General features: G+C 53.8%; 1 protein-coding gene across 1 annotated transcript in view; it reads right to left on the reverse strand.

Moving 5' to 3' along the window:
• SLC26A9 (solute carrier family 26 member 9) overlaps nucleotides 1-2,308 on the reverse strand; it is a 26,293-nt gene extending 23,985 nt beyond the window's left edge. Inside the window, exon 1 of the mRNA XM_029229452.1 lies at nucleotides 2,219-2,308. The gene's annotated coding sequence lies outside the window, so the exon portion shown is untranslated. The remainder of the gene's footprint in view (nucleotides 1-2,218) is intronic.
• Nucleotides 2,309-6,461: the final 4,153 nt, after the last annotated feature.

The raw sequence follows: 6,461 nt of genomic DNA on the forward strand, positions 1-6,461 counted from the left end.
GTGTGTGTGTGTGTGTGTGTGTGTGTGTGTGTGTGTGTGTGTGTGTGATGGGGGGTGTTCTTTGATGTGCACATGTGCCAGGCACGGGAGCAACCCCAGCTCGGCCAATGCAGCTCAGGCTTCTTATCACTGGTCCCTACCTGGGCGATCGCTGTGTTCTGGGCAGAGGAAAGGTCACTTTCAGGTTTCCCCTTTGCTCTAGCTGCTGGTTCCTCCCCGCCTCATCCAGGGTGGGAACCAGAGGGAAAGGGCCGCCTCTGAGTGACAGCGTGGGTGGGATGAGAGCTGCAGATAGAAGAGGAGAGCTGGGGTCTCAGCTGGTGACCACATCCCTGGCAGGAAGGAGTGAGGGTATAGAGGCCTGTGAGTTTCCAAGGCATTTTATCACTACTCCTTTTATTTCTACTGTCCCCATGTTTCTTGGGAAAAGTTCCCACCCCCTCTTCACCCCAGCCTAATTCAGTAATGTGAAGGGGAGCACAAGATGTCCCTGCGCTGCCTTCCTGCTCTCTGGCTGTTCTAGGGACTGGTATCCCCTGTAGGGGAGAGAGTCACTGCTACCTGCCCAAATCCCCACTCTTTATCTCTAAGCCTGCTCACCCCTTCTTCTCTGCTTTCCCTGCTGGGGATGGTTGCTGGGCTGAGGAAATAAGCTCCAGCAGAAAGGCATTTTCCAGCAGTGAGACCTGACCAAGGTCATGGGCCCCTGAAATGGACATTTAAGGTTAGATTCCTAGAGGTCTGTAAGGAGACTAGGGTGAGTCTCACTTGGAAGTAGGCCAGTGTACAAGGACCCCAGTAATGGGCCCGCTGCTCTGGTTCAAGGAATGAAGAGCTTGCTCAGCGCTGAGCTGGCCCCTCATTCCCTCAGGGAGCTCATTGGGATCAGATTTGGGTTGTTTGATTCAGTTCAGCACACGCTCACTAAGTGCCTGGTATGTGCCCATCCCTGGGAAGACTCTGGACATCAAGAGATAAAAAAAGAGTCTACCTCTACCCCCAGGCTTTATATAGTTGAGCATTCCGGACCGTCGACCAGGCTCTGGGAGGTGCCCGGGAAGCCCATCCTGGTGGTGAAGGAGCCATGTGTGCTGGTCTTGGTGTTGCCCAAGGAGGGTCCTGCCAGGTTCTGAATGCCAGGGCCAAGGGAGGACTGGGGAGGGCCGTGGGGCTCTGGGAAGCCATCGGGGGGATAGCCCCCCTCTTGGTCTGCCTGACTTGGGGTGCTGTGTCACTCTGAGGGGCACGGCCTTAAAGCTGGTCTTCCTCCCGGTGCTCAGACCCAGTGGAGTCAAGTGTCATGGCGGCGGGGGTGGTGGTGGTGGTGCTGCGTTGTGCTAGAATGATAGAAGATTTGCTTGGCCTAGCCTGGGGAGCCCGTGGGCTGATTTTGAGGAGTGGGGGCACTGCCTGAGGGTGATTTGGGGCCCCCTCAGAGCTGCAGGATGAGGAGTTAGGAGGCTGGGAGCCAGTGGAGCTGGTCCCACCCCTCCTGAGTTGAAGCATGCACCTGGGAGCCGGGTCCCTGGGTCCTGCTCCTGCCTGCCTGATGGAGCCAGTCCCTTGCTCACCCTCTCCTAATCCTCACCTTCCCCTCCTTCCACCTCCTCCAACCTCTCAGGACTCATGGAGACACTGGGGACACACGCAGCCCATGCAGGGGCCTCGAGCTGGTGGAGAAGCGAACGAGTGCAAGAGGACGTCTGGGAGGCAGAAGGAGGGGGTAGACAGCCACACAGAGCAGGCCGGTGAGCCAAGCATTAAGAGCTTTTGGCTTCCAAGACTTGAAAAGAAAGGGAGAGGTGCAGCCAGCAGCTTCAAAGGCTGGCGCCCCGAGGAAGTTCCAATATTTTTGTTGTTTCCTCTGCAAAGGAAAGAAGCCCTTGCAAAGGAGCTGGCTGTTTCTCCTCACCCCATTTGGGGGTCCGGCAGACCTCCTCCACCGGACCTTCCATCCCACAAGCTCCCTTTGGCCCCCTGCCCTGCAGCTGAGGTCCTGACATGGGAGTGAGGACCCAATGGGCTTCTCCGAGGTGAAGGGCTGGGGGCTGCTCTCAGACCCAGGGGGCCCAGAGGCTCCTTCCCACTTGTGCCCAGGTTGGCAAACAGCCACCGCCATGATCGGCTGGTTCCTGTCATCCCTCCTCTCACTGCCCCCGGTGCCCGCCCTCTTCCAGGGATGACCCCCAGCCCAGGGGGTGGGCTGGGTGGGGCTTACCAGTGGGTGAGCAGAGCCGGCTGGGCAGGGCTGCAGGTGTGTCTGGGGAGCGGGCAGCCGAAAGGTGTTCCAGAGGTGTGCGAAAGGGCTCTGCTCAAATAATCCAGGGAGGCGTTTATAAATAACTTTACCTCAGGGCCACAGGGTGAGCCCCGGCTTCCGATTGGCTCAGAGGGGAAGTGGTTTTGAACACTACACCGTAGCTAAGCCTGAGGAGATAGGAAAAGGAGATAAGGGAAGAAAGGTCCCAAATGAACAGCCCTTTTTTTGTTTTACCTGAGGAGCAGGGCTGTTTGATGGGAGCTTGGCACTTCCTAAATCCACCCTGAAGACAATAGGTCACATTCAGCGGGGCCCCCGGCCTCACAGGCTCCCCCAAGGCGGCCAGCAGAGGCTGAGCAGGGGACAAGGCAGACCCCTCTCCGAGCTTGCGTCCTGTTGCTTATGGGGCTGGGGTCAAGCCAAATAGCTTCTTGGACAATGGGACCCATTGAGGCCACCAGGGAGGTGGGGTCCTGGGGCTGCTTGCTTTGAACGTTGGAGAGAGGGGGGTGTTGAAGGGGGACAGTAGACCTCTGAACACCCCTGAGGAAGGCCACAAGCCATGTTTTGGAAGGCCTTGAGGGTCCTTGAGAGGTTTGGGGCAGTGGTGGAGACCTGGTTCCCAGCTCTGTCCTCAGCCTTAGGTCACTTGTAAGCTCTGTGCCTTGATCTATCCAGCAGTGCAATGGGGAAAGTATTCCTTGCCCTCCTAACTTCCCAGGTAGGGTGCAAGGGGTGCATGGGGGTTTGGGATATGGTAAAGGCGCTCAAGAAACTGGACTTACAACAATTGTATGTAAGGCGACCTGAAGGCTAGCAAATCTCTAATTCATAGGCCTCTGTCACGTCCATGCAAGAATGTCCACCTCGGTTGTGGTTCTGCTCAGGCCGCTGCCTGCCTTCTGGGTTAGAGCTGCCCACCCACCCCGTGCTCACTGACCACTGTGGGAGAACCTCAGAAAGGGCAGACAACTGGGTTGGGGGAGTTTCTTGGCATATTTCCTGAGAAGGGGAGTCCCCAGCTGGTGCCAGGAGCCCCTTCTTTCATGCGTCTGGGGCTGCACTGCCTTAGACTGAATTGTCCTCCCACCTCTCCAGAAGACAACAGAGGCTCTGAGGTGGGCTGGAATCAGTACAGGGGGCTTCAGTAAGGCACCCTGGAAGTTAAGGAGAAAGTCCCGCTGAGAAATGAGCTAGCTTCAGCACATTATAGGGACTCAATAAATATTTGTTGAATGAATAAAAGAATGAATTGTCTGCAAGCCCAGCCCAAGGGAGAGTCTGTAGATGCATTGCTTGTGGGGACTAAGGAAACACCCAAGGTCACTCAGAGTTGTCAGGGTGTACCTAGGGGCCTGAACATGACTGAAGAAAGCTGGAAGGCAAGCCACCCAAGCGTGTCCTGCCCCCTGCTGAGGGCAGGTGGACACTTCCTCCAGCAGCCCTTCCCCAGGCCCCTGCACTGGCTTAGCTGCCATGTGCCCATGGCTCCCTCTGCTTCACCATGGTAATAGTACACTGATCACAATGGATGGAAGTTATGCATTCAATTGTCAGTCTTTCTCCAAAGACTGTGAACTCCAGGAGGAGGGCAGGAAAGCGCCTGTTTCGTTCACTTCCGTATGCTTACCACATAGCCGAGTGCCTGGCACTTAGTAGAAGCTCAATATAGATTCGTGGAATGGGTGAATGACTGTGTGATGGAATCTTCAAACAAAGTAGAACCAGAGGGCCAGAATTTACCCATTCATCTCCAGCACTGTCCAGTGGCATGGGTAGCGTGACCTGTTCTAAACTATGAGTGGACAAGTTATCAGATTCCCCCTATAGCCAGGTGACAGTGGCCACCAAGATCAAACAACTAAGATCCCTTGCTTGGATACCATGCCTGCCAGGGAAACCTTTTGGTTGTACTTTGGTTCCTTCAGTGCAGAGAATGCACTGCCCAATTACTGGAGCATCTGGGGATGCCTGCAGGTACATTTCTCTCTTTTAAGTGACCCATGAACATTCTGGTCTACTGATTGGTCTAATGTGAGTTTTGTTCATGTGAATCAGTCTCCCCTGAGTCTGATTGAATTTTGATAATGACACTGGGTTTTCACACAGGTTATCTGGTTTAATTCTCATAGCAACCATGTGATGTAGGCATGTTACTCTCATTTTTCAGAGGAGGAAACAGGTTGACTAAAGTGAAATAACTCACCCAAGGTCACAAAGACCTGGATGGAAGAGGCAGGAATCTAATTTGGATATTATGGCTTCAAATCCTATGCTTAGTCCATATTATCACTTTAATCTTTGAACCTACAAAGCGAAGGATGGCATCCACCTTATAAAACTCCACCTTTTAGACACTTTCAGCCTCCCCATCAGGTATATCTCCCAAGGTAACTTGGATGAAGATGGCAGAGGCCTCCAGAATATGTTCTGGGGCTGGGAACTTGTTCACTCTCCTCCCTAATCCTTCTCCAACTGTCTCAGCAAAGTTCTGGGCAGGTAGATCTTGTATAATAGAGACAGAAAGCATAGGTGAGCCACGAGGGTTCTCTGAAGTCACCAAGGGAGATGGATGGGCAGGGGCCTCAGAGTCTGGGGACAGTCATGGGAGGGAAGCCCAGGAAGGAGGAAGCCAGACCAGAGGCTGGGGAAGCAGAGGACAGGAGGGAGAGAGGCTGATGACTCAAAAGGGTATCTTAGGGGTTTCTTGGATAGAATTAAACTATTGGACACAGTTAGGGCTGGTGGAGGGAAAACAAAGCAATGGAGAGATAGACAGACAGATGGCAGAAATGACAACACAGAGAAGAAGAGGCAGACTCAGAAACCAAGAGCAAGGGGCAAAGAGCACATCAACATCCTAGCAGCTCACAGTCTTGGTTTTTGTTAAATCATTGCCTGTTTTTCATGGTGAAGTCATTTAAGCATCAACCCTATACCTTTCTCTGGAGCGTATAGATTCTCCTTTGGTAACAACCTACTCCAGCCTCACCCCTAGAGTTGAAAACTGTATTTGTTCATCCATTCATTCATTCACTTAAAAACCACTATCCAGTGCCAGGATGCTGCCCTGGGGATACTGAGATCAATAAGGCCCAACCCCTGCCCTGAGAAGATCCCACTCTGGGGGGAAGACAGGGAGGTGAAGAGACCATTGTCACATGGGAACACAGAGTGCCATGGCCATGCAGAGGAGAGGCTGAGGAGATGGGGTGGGGTTGGGAAAGGCTTTCCCCAGGCGGGGACACAGAAGGGCCTATCACGTCCAGAGCCTGAGACCTGAGTTCTAAACTCCACGTGGCCACTCCCAGGAGGAAGTGGGATAGGGACTGTTCTGGAAGCACTATTTTTATAGGGAGAGTCCCAGCTTGTCCCCAAGACTCTGACTCCCAACTCCATTCCAGGTTCTCTCTTTAAAGCCCATCCCTGAGTTCCCGTCTGACCAGAGCTCCAGCCCTATTCTTCAACACATCTTAGAGCGCGCGCGTGTACAAACACACATACACTCATACCAAACAGATTTTGGGGATTTACTGAGTTACGCAGATAAAGCCAAAGTATTCATAAAGTTCCCTCCTGACACATGTCACCTTTGAGCTGGTCCAGTTAAGGAATAGCTAGTTTACAGATTAGCAAACTGAGGCTAGACCCCAAGAAGGAGATGAATCCTGCCACATCTGGCCTTATCTGCACCTGCTGGCTTCTTGCACCTGTGCCCTGCATGGGACCTGGGCCAAGTGTGTGGGCAGGATCATGTTTTGGGCAGAGCAGCCCAGTGGCTTAAGCAAACACCTCAAGGCTGGAGACAGAAAGATCTTCAGCACCTTGGCCTGCAGTGGCAGGATCTGACCTGGCCCTGTGGCTGCCAGTTTCCTGAGTGCACGGGATCTGGCAGGGCTGCAGAGATACCCAAGCAGAAGCCAGTTCTCACCTCTCTTCCCAGGGAGGCCAGGGGCTCAGTGCCCCAGCGATGAGCATCTTAGACCAGTCAGGAGACAGGGGAGGCAAAGGTGAGTGGCAGTGACGCCCACCTGCGTTCGGTCTTTTAACTCAGAGAACCTGAGCTCCTGCCATGTGCCTGGCACTGTGCTAGGTACTGGTGACCAAGACCCATGAAAGCCAGTCCTCGGGGGGCCAAGACTCTGAAAAGAGTAGGCAGAGGGAGGCTTCCCAGAATACACACGGTCACAGGGCTGGGGGA

This window comes from Monodon monoceros, unplaced genomic scaffold (genome assembly GCF_005190385.1).
Source record: "Monodon monoceros isolate NGI ecotype Baffin Bay Population unplaced genomic scaffold, NGI_Narwhal_1 Super_Scaffold_18, whole genome shotgun sequence".
Taxonomy (NCBI): Eukaryota; Metazoa; Chordata; class Mammalia; order Artiodactyla; family Monodontidae; genus Monodon; species Monodon monoceros.